A 14,237-nucleotide genomic window follows, 5' to 3' on the forward strand; every position below is an offset into this window, starting at 1 on the left:
TCACATGTCTCGTGCTTTTGCATATTCAAAAGCTTCCAAAAAATTGTCCCTTATCGGGGGCAGATGATGTTTACACACACACACACGGTGTTATGGGATAAAATAAATAAAAAAAGTGTCAATGGAGAATGTGATGGGTATTGGCAAGTGGCATTAGTGGCATGATGAAGGCCGCAGCAGCAGGCATACACAAATGTGATGGCAGACAGACAGCAAGAGTGTCAAGATGAGGCACCGACAGCAAGGAGAGGTCATTCAGCCTGCCTGGTCTGTGAGAAAATGTCTGTATTAATACAGCAATCATGTACATTTAACCCCCCCCCCCCCCCTTCAAAAAATTAAATAAAAATTTCAATTTCAACAGTGTAAACCACCCCTGCAAAAAAAATTAAAATGTAAACCATGTGTAAACGGAGTACACGGAAACTGACCCTCAGGCATTAGTGGCATAATCAAGGCCCCAGCATTGAAAATGTCGATATTGAGGCTGTGATCATAAACATTTAAGAAATTTGACCACCCCACCCCCAAAATGTGTTTTATTTATTTTCTTTTATTTATTATTTTTATCTGTAGGCAATGACATACAGAATTTTAAAATTCCAACCATGTGGAAACTGAAGATATACATAAACGGACGATTAAAGAGTGATGCTCAATTTCAACTTAACACACCCAAGTAGATTGCGGCCACACCACAGGTTAGCGGACGCAGTATTGAGGCAACCACAAAGTCTTCAACTTAAACAGTTCCGTGTTTATTCACACAGAAGGCAAAACAAAATGACAGTTCGCAGTCTTGGTGTTCGTTCACACCATGGAAAGTCCACAGAACAAAACATTCACCTTGTGAGCAGTTTTTCATCATGTGGCACACAGCTTCAGATCCCGAAGACAGAGACTGCACAGCTTCATTGTGATCAAATGTTCGCTGCGGGTCCCATTCATTTTAATTGCAGGCGAACCTGAAAAACCTTCAGCTCATATTTGCAGCCAAGAACGATTACTAGAAGTGCACAAATAGTCCCACAACATGGACAGTGACATACCAGATGTATTATTCGAATTTGCGATCACCATAAAAAAAAATTTGCAATGCGAAATATCGGCAATTCAATTTTCGCGCATGCGCATGCGCAAATGCACTATACAGTACCGAAATGCACTATAAAGAAAGTATATTGGTATATAACACCCCGCTTCAATCAGTTTTTGGGGAGACGACTGGTATATCACAGCAGTAGAAATTATTTGTTTCAATAACGCTTGTCCCTCTGTATACCTGCAGTATCGCAGCAGAACCGCACACAACTGCCGCACATTACAAATGCGCTATAATATACTGTCTAACATAGAAAGTATATTATAACATTGTACAAGGAAGGCAAGCCAATAGAATATACATGAAGATAAAACGTAACCTTTAAAAATTTTACTATGAGGGTCCATTCACATGTCCGTAAGTGTTTTGCGGATCCGCAAAACACGGACACCGGCAATGTGCTTTCCGCAATTTGTGGACCGCACATCGTCGGCACTATAATGGAAAATGCCTAATTTTGTCTGCATCTGCGGACAAGAATAGGACATGTTCTAATTTTTTGCGGAAACGGAAGCACAGATGCGGAAGTGCGGATCCGCAAATGCGAATGTGGATCCGCAAATGCGGATCTAATGGCTACTCCCCACTAGAGATGGCCTTGCGGTTCGCCCGGCGGTCGTTTTGCGGCAAACTTTGCGTGTTCGCGATTCGCCGAACATGCGAACATATGGAGAAATTCGCACCCGCCATATTCTTTTACATTGTGAACAACTTTGACCCATGACACATCCATCAGGTGGTACAGCTTTCCCACTACATCATATGCAATATTAAATAGTGGCATTAGAAAGTACAACTTGTCCCACAAATAAGTCCTCATACAGCTATGTGAACAGAAAAATAAAAAAGTTATGGTTTTGAGAAAGCAGGGAGGTGCCGCCGAGCACTTGTTATTGCCGACCACATCTATACTTTTTGGTTAACTTTAATAATTTTATATATTTTCATTTTGAGTGATATCTTTTCCATTCACACGTCCTCAAAATGGGTCCGCCTCTGTTCCGCAATTTTGCGGAACGGGTGCAGACCCATTCATTTTTAATGGGGCCGTAATGTGCTGTCCGCATTTGCGGATCCGCTCTTCCGCATCTGTGCTTCAGTTTCCGCAAACAAATAGAACATGTCCTATTCTTGTCCGCAATTGCAGACAAGATTAGGCATTTTCCATTATAGTGCCGGCGATGTGCGGTCCACAAATTGCGGAATGCACATTGCCGGTGTCAGTGTTTTGCGGATCCGCAAAACACTTACGGACGTGTGAATGGACCCTCATAGTAACATTATTAAAGGTTACGTTTTATCTTCATGTATATTCTAATGGATTGCCTTCCTTGTACAATGTTATAATATACTTTCTATGTTAGACAGTATATTATAGTGCATTTGTATTGTGCGGCAGTTGTGTGCGGTTCTGCTGCGATACTGCAGGTATATAGAGGGACAAGCGTTATTAGAACAAATCATTTCTACTGGTGTGACATACCAGTCGTCCCCCAAAAAAACATATTGGAGCGGGGTGTTATATACCAATATAACTTTCTTTATAGTGCATTTGCGCATGCGCGTACGTGAAAATTGAATTGCCGATATTTCGCATTGGAAAAAAAAAATGAATGGTGATCGCAAATTCGAATAATACATCTGGTATGTCACTGTCCATGTTGTGGGACTATTTGTGCACTTCTAGTAATTATTTCTTGGCTACAAATATGAGCTGAAGGTTTTTCAGGTTCGCCTACCATTAAAATGAATGGGACCTGCCGCAAACTTGCGGTTCGCGAACATTTGATCGTGTTCGCGAGCCGTCCCGGCAGATGTTCGTCCATCACTAGTAGCCACCTACCCAGGACTTTGGCTACTCCCAGTAAGAGCCGTCCTGGATCAGCTTAATAGCCATACTAATCAGCTGAAGTGTCAGACTACAATAATGACATTACAGGAAAAAACCCTGGCTTTTATCTCTTCGAGGCCAGGAACCTCGCTGACACATAGCGCCATCAATAACGACCCCTTGTTCCTTCCTAATATATATATATATATACACACACACACACACACACACACACATATACACACATACACAGCTTAATTAATTTGAAAGACCCCCCAAAAAAAATTATTTCGACCATGTGGAAACTGAATATACGTAAATGGACGACTGAGGTGTGACGCTTAATTTCTCGTTAATACACACAGTTAGATTGCTGCCATACCTTGTGTCTTGTAGTAATCACATATACTGTACTCTATATGCTGATTTAATTACATTTAACAATCCCAAAATTTGCACAACATACACAATTCTTCTTTGGAATCCTAGCCTTTCCCTTCACCCTCCCTAGCAATAAGCTTGGTTGATTGATTTCTGACTGTCCCTGATTGATTTTTCACTGTCCCTTACTCTCTAAGGCCTCATGCACACGACCGTTGTGTGCATCCGTGGCCGTTGTGCCGTTTTCCTTTTTTTTTCGCGGACCCATTGACTTTCAATGGGTCAGTGGAAAAATCGGAAAATGCACCGTTTTGCAGCCGAGGCCGTGATCCGTGTATCCTGTCCGTCAAAAAAATATGACCTGTCCTATTTTTTTGACGGACAACGGTTCACGGACCCATTCAAGTCAATGGGTCCGTGATAGAACACGGATGCACACAAGATTGGCATCCGTGTCCATGATCCGTGGCTGTAGGTTGCTTTCATACAGACGGATCCGATGATCCGTCTGCATAAAAGCTTTTTCAGAGCTGAGTTTTGACTTCGTGAAAACTCAGATCCGACAGTATATTCTAACACAGAGGCGTTCCCATGGTGATGGGGACGCTTCTAGTTAGAATACACTACAAACTTTGTACAAGACTGCCCCCTGCTGCCTGGCAGCACCCGATCTCTTACAGGGGGATATGATAGCACAATTAACCCCTTCAGGTGCGGCACCTGAAGGGGTTAATTGTACTATCATATCCCCCTGTAAGAGATCAGGGCTGCCAGGCAGCAGGGGGCAGATCCCCCCCTCCCCAGTTTGAATATCGTTGGTGGCACAGTGTGCGCCCCCCATCGGGCCCCCCTTCCTCCCTCTAGTGTAATAAATCGTTGGTAGCACAGTGTACGCCCCCCATCGGGCCCCCCCTTCCTCCCTCTATTGTTATAAATCGTTGGTGGCACAGTGTGCGCCCCCCATTGGGCCCCCCCTTCCTCCCTCTATTGTTATAAATCGTTGGTGGCACAGTGTGCGTCCCCCATCGGCCCCCCTCCCTCTATAGCAGTAACAACATTGGTGGCCAGTGTGCGGCCTCCCATCTCCCCCCCCCCCGATCATTGGTGGCAGTGGAGTTCCGATCGGAGTCCCAGTTTAATCGCTGGGGCTCCGATCGGTAACCATGGCAACCAGGAAGCTACTGCAGCCCTGGTTGCCATGGTTACTTAGCAATAGTACAATAGTAGAAGATTCATACTTACCTGCTTGCTGCTGCGATGTCTGTGACCGGCCGGGAGCTCCTCCTACTGGTAAGTGACAGTTCATTTAGCAATGCGCCGCGCAGACCTGTCACTTACCAGTAGGAGGAGCTCCCGGCCGGACACGAACATCGCAGCAGCAAGCAGGTAACTATGAATCTTCTACTATTGTACTATTGCTAAGTAACCATGGCAACCAGGACTGCAGTAGCGTCCTGCTTGCCATGGTAACCGATCGGAGCCCCAGCGATTAAACTGGGACTCCGATCGGAACTCCGCTGCCACCAATGATGGGGGGGGAGATGGGAGGCCGCACACTGGCCACCAATGTTGTTACTGCTATAGAGGGAGGGGGGCCGATGGGGGGCGCACACTGTGCCACCAACGATTTATAACAATAGAGGGAGTAAGGGGGGGCCCGATGGGGGGCGCACACTGTGCCACCAACGATTTATTACACTAGAGGGAGGACGGGGGGCCCGATGGGGGGCGCACACTGTGCCACCAACGATATTCAAACTGGGGAGGGGGGGGCTGCCCCCTGCTGCCTGGCAGCCCTGATCTCTTACAGGGGGATATGATAGTACAATTAACCCCTTCAGGTGCCGCACCTGAAGGGGTAAATTGTGCTATCATATCCCCCTGTAAGAGATCGGGTGCTGCCAGGCAGCAGGGGGCAGTCTTGTACAAAGTTTGTAGTGTATTCTAACTAGAAGCGTCCCCATCACCATGGGAACGCCTCTGTGTTAGAATATACTGTCGGATCTGAGTTTCACGCTGTAGCTCATATCCGACAGTATATTCTAACATAGAGGCGTTCCCATGGTGATGGGGACGCTTCAAGTTAAAATATACCATCGGATTGGAGAAAACTCCAATCCGATGGTATAAAAGAACTCCAGACTTTACATTGAAAGTCAATGGGGACAGATCCGTTTGAAATGGCACCATATTGTGTCAACGTCAAACGGATCCGTCCCCATTGACTTGCATTGTAATTCAGAACGGATCCGTTTGGCTCCGCACGGCCAGGCGGACACCAAAACGACTTTTTTTCCATGTCTGTGGATCCTCCAAAAATCAAGGAAGACCCACGGACGAAAAAACGGTCACGGATCACGGACCTACGGACCCCGTTTTTGCAGACCGTGAAAATAAACTGTCGTGTGCATGAGGCCTAAGATCGTTTTTCTGGCAGACACTCCTGCAGCACTGATTGGCTTATCCAAGCTGTCTGTCAGCCTGGGAGCCAATCAGGGCAAGCCATGCCCCCCATCTTCCTCTTAGGGTTATGTGAGAACCCTTCTTTCTCCCTAGTGCTTTTTTTCTGCCGACGTGCACTAAAATGGCACTGCGCGCAGTTTTAGTGGATTTGTCCGAAACAAATCCGGAAAGATTTGTGTTCATCTGCCATCCAAAACAGCAGAGTTCAGACAAAATTAAAAAAGACAAGAAAAACTATATAAATGGGGTATCGCTGTAATTGTACTGACCCTGTGAATGAAGGGTAACAGGTCAGTTTTAAAGCATAGGGAACGCCATAAGAACAAACCCCAGAAAACTGTGGCAGAACTGCATTTTATTTTCCCATTCTACCACATTTGGATTTTTTTTCCAGCTTTCCCACTACATCATATGCAATATTAAATAGTGGCATTAAAAAGTACAACTTGTCCCACAAACAAGTCCTCATACAGCTATGTGAACAGAAAAAAATAATAATAATATGGTTTTGAGAAAGAAAGCAGGGAGTAAAAAAATCTAAATGGAAATATGGAAAATCGACATGTCAGGAAGGGGTTAAAGAACCTGGGTAAGGTGCCTTTAATACTGGTTTAGCTGGTGCGGGGAGTTTTATAAGCAGTGTTTCCTGGGAGAAATATGCAAACTGTCTGTCCTCTAGGACAAAGAATATATAAAAAAGGTCTCGTCTGCACTGGATACGTGCGGCGAGCCAATGGACTTAAGGCGCAAATCACAACCCGAGCTTGGTTCCGAGATTTTTTATTTAGAAAAGTAGACGCGTTTCGGGGTACTCAGGACCCCTTTATCAAGTCTGTATCCTTGGCAACGTGAGCCCGCTGGTGCACTCTCCTGGAGGTCCCTTTCAGAAGGAATGCTGATGATGATTGCTGGGGAGTGTCCTGCTGTTGCGGCGCTGCTGTGCTTGCTGCACGTGTAGTGCAGCAAGCACAGCAGCGCCGCAACAGCAGGCACCTTAGCTCAGCAGGCACCTTAGCTCAACTGGGGGCACCAAGTGTTTTTTGTAGTGGCACACAGTACGGGTCATTGGATCACATGAGGGCACTCTGGGGACATTGACTGGGGGCACTAAGAGAAGGTATTTTTGTTTATTTTTTTTACTGCCACAGAACAGAGCATTTTTTTTGTACTGGCGCACATTATAGGGGGGCTTTATTACAACTGGGGGACTATGGGAGCATTATTACTTCTGGGGCACAATTACTGTTGGGGGCACTGTAGGAGCACTAATACTACTGAGTGCACTCTGGCACCGAATTATTACTATTGTTGGGATTTTGGGGAGCACTATTACTGTGGGGGCACCCTGGCACAGTATCAGCTTAGCACAGTTATTTTTGGGGGACATTATGGTTACACTATTAGTGTCAGGGGCACTATTTGCTGGGCGCAGTTATTTTTTAGGGCATTGTGTTTCAATAATTATTGAAGGGGGCGCTATCTGTGTGTAACTAGTATTTTCAGGGGGTTTATTAGTTTCTACAGTATAGTTTTGGGGGGCACAGCGTCTCCGTAATGGGATGTTGAGAAGGTGGGTGGAAAAGTAGAAAACTAAGATGTCTGTCTGTCAAACTCTGCAAAGATGAGAGATGGTTGAAAGAAATCATCATGGTGGTCTGGTTTGAAAGGAGAAGATGAGGACAGAGAACATCTACATCAAAGGAGACGTCACTGGCTGTAAGAGGTATGGGAGCGATATATGGGTGGGGCTTGAGGGTGGGCGGGGACACAGGGACCCAATAATCTCCTATTGCCCGGGGAAGTGCCCCTCCCGAGACCAGGCTCTGGATCCGCCACTGGGTGGCACGACACCTTTAAAACATAACAGCCAAGTCAGAGGATGCAAAAATGAAAATTAGCTCTCATTCAGAAGGAAAAAAAACTGTCCAACATTTTTCTAAACTTCCTTCAGCATCTACACCAGGGAACAACTTAAAAAAAAAAAAAAAAATGACACGTGAAATATAGTCGACGCCACTCTTTCTGAATGAAAACACTGCATGCGTTCTGCGCAATCTTACGCAGGGTTAACTTGATTAAACATTAAAAGCGTCTGGCAACCGTCCCTTTAAATGTTTGGGGACAGCAGGGTATCTGCATCTATTACACGTCTATGCTATAAGCGGGTGTGCTCTACCAGCTGCCGAGACGGGACGCACATGTCATATGTTTCACCTGCTGACATTGCAACGTGAAAGACTGATGACATACATAACAAGACGGCGTGCAGAAATCAGGAGCGTGGTCCTGCTCCCAGCATACACCGAGGCCTATGCCCAGCACGGGATGGCGACTGCACATTTCCCTTACACTACGCAAACTTTTCCTCCTCTATTCCGAGCAGTCACCTGATCCCAGGTCTAGGCAGGGTCATAGCAAACACAGAAAGTAATAGTAAAAAAAAAAAATATAGATGCTAAAAAAAGGAGGATAAAAAATGCATAAAAAGCAAAAACTTACAGATGATCGAAGCCCGGTCTCCTTGCAGTGTTCTGTATATTTTTGCACCACCCTTGTGGCTTGTGGAGTCTTCTGTGCGAACAGCCTGTATGAGGAGAAGGCGTGCCTTCGCAATCTCCACACGGATATGAGGAACTCACCTCAGGCAAGTCTTTCTTGTGACTCAACTACATTACAACTGAAAACACACTCTGCTGTGACTCAAAGCCTACGCACTAAACTTGGTGTCCTTTATCGAGGGTACAGCTCGGGATTCTCAGAAAGGTTATTCCGTGCAAGAACAGATCCGAACGGAGTAAATCACAGGCAGCGAAATCATCGCAAGCCCCCTCATCAGACATACGGGGAGGTGCCCACGCTAGTGGGAATGTAAAAATATCTCTGTGCCACCACATACAGATCGAGGAAAAGAACACAAAGAGAGGTTACAATGTATTCAGTCACCTGACGAAAAGGATACATTGTAACTAAAAAACACCGAACAAACGACACGGTAACAGGTAGAAAAAGGGAAATAAAAAATGCATTTTATAGTGTAATTTTGGGTGTTTTTCAGATCTTGAAACTATTTAATATTTTTGATAATTAATTACTATTATTACCTAAAGAAAACAAATCGAATACAATAAAAATTCTCCAATATGTATTATTAATAATTCATACATTAGAAAAGTGGAAAATATACGGCTACAAGTCGCACAACAATGAGTCCCGTAGAATTACACTGCGACGTGTCGCGCAACATTTTTTGAAATGATTGTCAATGATGTCGCACTGCGGATGGATTTTTTGCTACTGTTATGTCGCAGTATTTCACAGTGCGACACCATTGACTATCATTATATAAAATGTTGCGCAACTTTTCTGTGACAAGAAATCGTGCGACACATGTCGCCGTGTAGCCCTAGCCTAATGGATAAAAATAGGAAAAAATACAACTTAGACCTCCTGAACACGAACCCATGTGTTCCATTCCATGCATTAGGGACTGCAATTTGCGGTCCCCAATGCACGGAGAACGTTTGTGCGGCCTCCGGGATGGATCCAGACCCATTCAACTTGAATGGGTCCGTGATCTGCCCATTCCGCAAAAAGATAGAGCAAGTTCCGTAGTGCTTCTGTAGGATTCCGTTCTGTGCTTCCATTCCTACTGTTCTGCGTTTCCGGACCCATTCAAGTGAATGGGTCCGCATTCGCGATGCGGAATGCACACGGAACGGCGTCCGTTTATTGCGGATCCGCAATACGGAGGCCTTAGGCTAGTTTCACACTATCGCTTAGGATCTGGCAGGGAACATATTGCCGAAACTCTCTGTATTCCGGTATTGCCGGAAACTTAAAGGAGTTGTCTGGGCTTTTAATATTGATGACCTATCCTCAGTATAGGTCATCAATATCAAATCACGGAGCTCAGACACCCGGCACCCCGCCAATCAGTATGAGGAGACGGCGCGCACAGTGCGCACGTACCGTCTCCTTTCCCTCTTCCTGCTCACCGCTGCTTTGCTATAGACAGCAGTCATGAACAGGAAGTAAGACGGGAGATGGTACGTGCAAACTGTGCGCGCCGTCTTCTCATACAGCTGATCGGCGGGGTGCCGGGTGTCGGACCCCCGTGATTTGATATTGATGACCTATACTGAGGATAGGTCATCAATATTAAAAGCCCAGACAACCCCTTTAACTGCCTCCGGACCGCCTAACGCAGGATTGCGGTCCGGAGGCTGTCGATTCATTCCTCCTAGACGCGCCGGCGAGTCATCTCGCGAGACGCGAGATTTCCTGTGAACACGCGCACACAGGAGCGCGCGTTCACAGGAACAGCAGGTAATCGAGTGCATCTACAGCCTGCCAGCGGCGATCGTTCGCTGGCAGGCTGTAGATGCGATTTTTTTAACCCTTGAAAGGTATATACCTGCTACCTGGTCCTCTGGTGGTCCCTTTTGCTTGGATCGACCACCAGAGGACACAGGTAGCTCTGTAATAAGTAGCACCAAGCACCACTACACTACACCCCCCCTGTTACTTATTAACCCCTTATTAACCCCTGATCACCCCATATAGACTCCCTGATCACCCCCCTGTCATTGATCACCCCCCTGTAAGGCTCCATTCAGACGTCCGTATGTGTTTTGCGGATCCGCAAAACACGGACATCGCGGATCTGCAAAACACGGACACCGGCAATGTGCTTTCCGCATTTTGCGGATCCGCACATTGCCAGAACTATATAGAAAATGCCTTTTCTTGTCCGCAATTGCGAACAAGAATAGGACATGTTCTATAGGCTCTACAAAAAACGCAGTGTTCGCCCGATCAGGCCTGATCTTGTGCGCACACTTGCGTTCAGTCCGCCCCACCGCAGTGACAATTTTTTTTCTGATCACTGCAAAAGCACCGTAAAATCGCTGCAGCGCTATAAAAAGATCACTTTTGAGGGGCATGGCGAGTTCATAGAAGAATTTTTTTTTTTGGGCACAAGTTAGCGGAAATTATTATTATATTTTTTTTTTCTTACAAAGTCTCATATTCCACTAACTTGTGACAAAAAATTTAATCTCACATGAACTCACCATACCCCTCACGGAATAGAAATGCGTAAAAATTTTTAGACATTTATATTCCAGACTTCTCACGCTTTAAGGCCCCTAAAATGCCAGGGCAGTATAAATACCCCACAAGTGACCCCATTTTGGAAAGAAGACACCCCAAGGTATTCCGTGAGGGGCACGGCGAGTTCCTAGAGAATTTTTTATTTTTTGGCACACGTTAGGGGAAAATTATTATTATTATTATTATTTTTTTCTCTTACAAAATCAATCATTTTCCGCTAACTTGTGCCAAAAAAAATTAAAAATATTCTAGGAACTCGCCATGCCCCTCACAGAATACCTTGGAGTGTCTTCTTTCCAAAATGGGGTCACTTGTGGGGTATTTATACTGCCCTGGCATTTTAGGGGCCCTAAAGAGTGAGAAGAAGTCTGGAATCCAAATGCCTAAAAATGCCCTCCTAAAAGGTACTCATTGGAATTTGGGCCCCTTTGCGCATCTTGGCTGCAAAAAAGTGTCACACATGTGGTATCGCCGTACTCGGGAGAAGTAGGCCAATGTGTTTTGGGGTGTATTTTTACATATACCCATGCTGGGTGCGAGAAATATCTCTGTCAAATGACAACTTTGTATAAAAAAATTGGAAAAGTTGTCTTTTAGAGAGATATTTCTCTCACCCAGCATGGGTATATGTAAAAATACACCCCAAAACACATTGCCCTACTTCTTCTGAGTACGGAGATACCACATGTGTGACACTTTTTTGCAGCCTAGGTGCACAAAGGGGCCCAAATTCTAAAGAGTATCTTTACGATTTCACAGGGCATTTTTTACGCATTTGGATTCCAAACTACTTCTCACGCTTTAGGGCCCCTAAAATGCAAGGGCAGTATATATACCCCACATGTGACCCCATTTTGGAAAGAAGACACCCCAAGGTATTCCGTGAGGGGTATGGTGAGTTCATGTAAAATTTTATTTTTTGTCACAAGTTAGTGGAATATGAGACTTTGTAAGAAAAATAAAAAATAAAAATTCCGCTAACTTGTGCCAAAAAATAAATAAAAATATTCTAGGAACTCGCCATGCCCCTCACAGAATACCTTGGGGTGTCTTCTTTCCAAAATGGGGTCACATGTGGGGTATTTATACTGCCCTGGCATTTTAGGGGCCCTAAAGCGTGAGAATCCTAATGCCTAAAAATGCCCTCCTAAAAGATACTCATTGGAATTTGGGCCCCTTTACGCACCTAGGCTGCAAAAAAGTGTCACACATGTGGTATCGCCGTACTCAGAAGAAGTTGGGCAATGTGTTTTGGGGTGTATTTTTACATATACCCAAACTTTGTGTGAGAAATATCTCTGTCAAATGACAACTTTGTATAAAAAAGAAAATGGGAAAAGTTGTCTTTTAGAGAGATATTTCTCTTACCCGGCATGGGTATATGTAAAAAGACACCCCAAAACACATTGCCCTACTTCTTCTGAGTACGGCAATACCACATGTGTGACACTTTTTTGCAGCCAAGATGCGCAAAGGGGCCCAATTTCCAATGAGCACTTTCAGGATTTCACAGGGCATTTTTACGAATTTGGATTCCAAACTACTTCTCACGCTTTAGGGCCCCTAAAATGCCAGGGCAGTATAAATACCCCACATGTGACCCCATTTTGGAAAGAAGACACCCTGAGGTATTCAGTGAGGGGTATGGTTAGTTCATGTAAAATTTAATTTTTTGTTACAAGTTAGTGGAATATGAGACTTCGTAAAAAAAATAAAAAATAAAATTATCATTTTCCGCTAACTTGTGACAAAAAATAAAAACTTCCATGAACTCACTATGCCCATCAGCGAATACCTTAGGGTGTCTACTTTCCGAAATGGGGTCAATTGTGGGGTGTTTCTACTGTCTGGGCATTGTAGAACCTCAGGAAACATGACAGGTGCTCAGAAAGTCAGAGCTGCTTCAATATGCAGAAATTCACATTTTTGCACCATAGTTTGTAAACACTATAACTTTTACCCAAACCAATAAACATACACTTATTGCATATTTTTTTTATCAAAGACATGTAGAACAATAAATTTTGAGAAAAATTTATATAGAAATGTAGTTTTAATTGAAAAATTTTACAACCGAAAGTGAAAAATTTCGGTCAATTTCGATTAATATCCAAAAAAGTAAAAATGTCAGCAGCAATGAAATACCACCAAATGAAAGCTCTATTAGTGAGAAGAAAAGGAGGTAAAATTCATTTGGGTGGTAAGTTGTATGACCGAGCAATAAACCGTGAAAGTAGTGTAGTGCAGATTAGAAGTGTAAAAAGTGGTCTGGTCATTAAGGGGGTTTAAGCTAGGGGGGCTGAGGTGGTTAAGCATTGCAGTTCGGCCCCATTAACTATAATGGGGACTGGTGGAGATCCAGCTGCAACCCAGCAAACATGCTGAAAATCAGCCTGGAAGAGAACCGCGTACATCCACATGGGTTGGATTTACTTCAGAAAGTGTTGCCAATAAATACGTTGAAAATCCGCAAGGAAATCGTATCTATTTATCTTGTACTATATTCTGCTGCAGATTTTCTGGTCAAGTCCGCTGTACAAATCTGCACTTCTGTCATGTGTGAATATAACCCTAATGATGAAATGATGAATGGTAGATATTTATTAAGACTGCTGTTTTGAACTCTATTCTTAGGCCCCATGCATTTCTTAGATCGGATGCGGACACATTCATTTCTAGGGGGCCGCAAAAAATGCCTAGCCTCTAGGTGTAACGGCAACGCCCCCGTTGCTCCTAGAGACTCATTTGCATATATTAAAATATAATTACCTTGACCCTGGGTTCACACCTGAGCGTTTTACAGCGCGTTCAAACGCGCTGTAAAACGCTCAAGACATGAAATCCAATGCTTCCCTATGGGAATGGTTCACACCTGGGCGTTTTACAGCGCGTACGAACGCGCTGTAAAACGCCCGACGCTCAAACAAGTACTTGAGCTTCTTTGGGGCGTTTTGACGCGCGTTTGTGGCCATAGGACACTGCAGTCAATGACACAAACGCGCGTCAAACGCGCGTTCACTATTACAAAAACGCGCGTCAAAAACGCGCGTTTGACGCGCGTTTGGGAAACGCTCAGGTGTGAACCCAGGGTGAAAGGGGTTGTCAGGGTTCAGAGCTGAAGCTGGACATGTCCCCTTCGTCACCCAGACAGCCGCTCTGACATGAGCATCAGAGCATTTCATGTTCCGATGCTCTCCTTTGCCCTACGCTGAATCGAACAGGGAAAAGGCATTTTCTGGAGTTCCGGTGACGTACCGGGCTCTACATGGGGACTGCTAGGCGGAGGCTTCTTCCTAGCAGTGCACCCGGTAATGTCATCAGCTATAATGGGCAGGCTTTAGCACTGCC

At 44.7% G+C, this 14,237-nt stretch overlaps 1 protein-coding gene across 2 annotated transcripts in view; it reads right to left on the reverse strand.

Moving 5' to 3' along the window:
* Positions 1 to 14,237, reverse strand: part of RAB27B (RAB27B, member RAS oncogene family) — a 110,658-nt gene that overhangs the window by 47,234 nt on the left and 49,187 nt on the right. The window contains exon 1 of one of the 2 annotated variants that reach the window (XM_044276376.1): positions 8,277 to 8,416. The exons of the other annotated variant lie outside the window; for it this stretch is intronic. The gene's annotated coding sequence lies outside the window, so the exon portion shown is untranslated. Of the gene's footprint in view, positions 1 to 8,276; positions 8,417 to 14,237 lie in introns of those variants that run through there. 2 annotated transcript variants of the gene reach the window in all.

The sequence above is a fragment of the Bufo gargarizans genome, chromosome 1, assembly GCF_014858855.1.
Source record: "Bufo gargarizans isolate SCDJY-AF-19 chromosome 1, ASM1485885v1, whole genome shotgun sequence".
NCBI classification, from domain to species: domain Eukaryota; kingdom Metazoa; phylum Chordata; class Amphibia; order Anura; family Bufonidae; genus Bufo; species Bufo gargarizans.